Source organism: Drosophila albomicans, chromosome X (assembly GCF_009650485.2).
Source record: "Drosophila albomicans strain 15112-1751.03 chromosome X, ASM965048v2, whole genome shotgun sequence".
Classification (NCBI taxonomy): domain Eukaryota; kingdom Metazoa; phylum Arthropoda; class Insecta; order Diptera; family Drosophilidae; genus Drosophila; species Drosophila albomicans.
This window is the reverse complement of record NC_047627.2, coordinates 973,634-974,588: the sequence shown is the minus strand read 5'-3', so window position 1 is coordinate 974,588 and position 955 is coordinate 973,634. Positions and strand designations below refer to the sequence as shown.

Genomic DNA, 955 nt, shown 5'->3' with positions numbered 1-955 from the left:
CGAATGTGCTCGAAGATGAGGTGACCGCTGCATAAAGGCAAAAAAGTGCGGTAATATTCTTAAAATATTAAAATATTTCTTATAGACAAAAAAAGTACTTTTCATAAATACTGAAGTCTGTATTGAGTGCAAAATACTAAAGGGAAAACCAAAGGCTATTTTTGGTATATCAATATACTATTAAATTAAAAATTTACCATAGCACATATGTACATTTCTTGTAGACACAAAGTTATAATATCCTTTAATGGGTAGCGGGTGTAAATAATTTGAGCTGTAAGTGTATTTTGAAAGAAGAAAGAACAATTCATAAAGATTACAAAGCTTTTGTTTATATATTATATTTAATTCCAAATTGGTTTGTGTCCACGTTTGCAGCAGAAGCGAACTAGTTTGGTTTATGTCTGCGATGTGTGGTGAACTCTCAGCAACTGTTTGAGTTTCGAATTTGTCGTCATGAAACAGTCTATAAGTACAATGGATCCATTTCAATAAAATATGGTTAAAATGAAGAAAATCTGAAATGAATGGAAAAAGCTTTAGTTAATCTATTCTCACTCAAAAACTTTGTTGGTTAATAATAGAGAGTGAATAAAAAATTGCTTTTAACTCGTAGAAAGAAACGTAGCATACTTTTAGGACCATCTACAATTGCAATGCAAATGTAGGGGAACAAAGTTTACAACCCTTAACTTAGTCCTTAAAAACTTTAAATCTGAGCACTTGTCAAACACAAAACTTTCAAAGGTAGTATTTGTAGCATCATTTAAGGCAACGAGATGCTCATGCAATCGGACATAAATATATGCAGATGCATAATTTCATCTTCAAAGATAAGAATCGAATCCTTATGCTGATTATTTTGCTATCCATCGTCACAAGGCCTCGGTGGCGCAGTAGGCAGCGCGTAAGTCTCATAATCTTAAGGTCGTGAGTTCGAGCCTCACCCGGGGCA

General features: G+C 33.5%; 1 non-coding gene across 1 annotated transcript; it reads left to right on the top strand.

Moving 5' to 3' along the window:
- The first annotated feature begins 882 nt into the window (after window positions 1-882).
- Trnam-cau (transfer RNA methionine (anticodon CAU)) lies at window positions 883-955 on the top strand. The gene has a single exon. It is a non-coding gene; the product is annotated as a tRNA-Met (tRNA).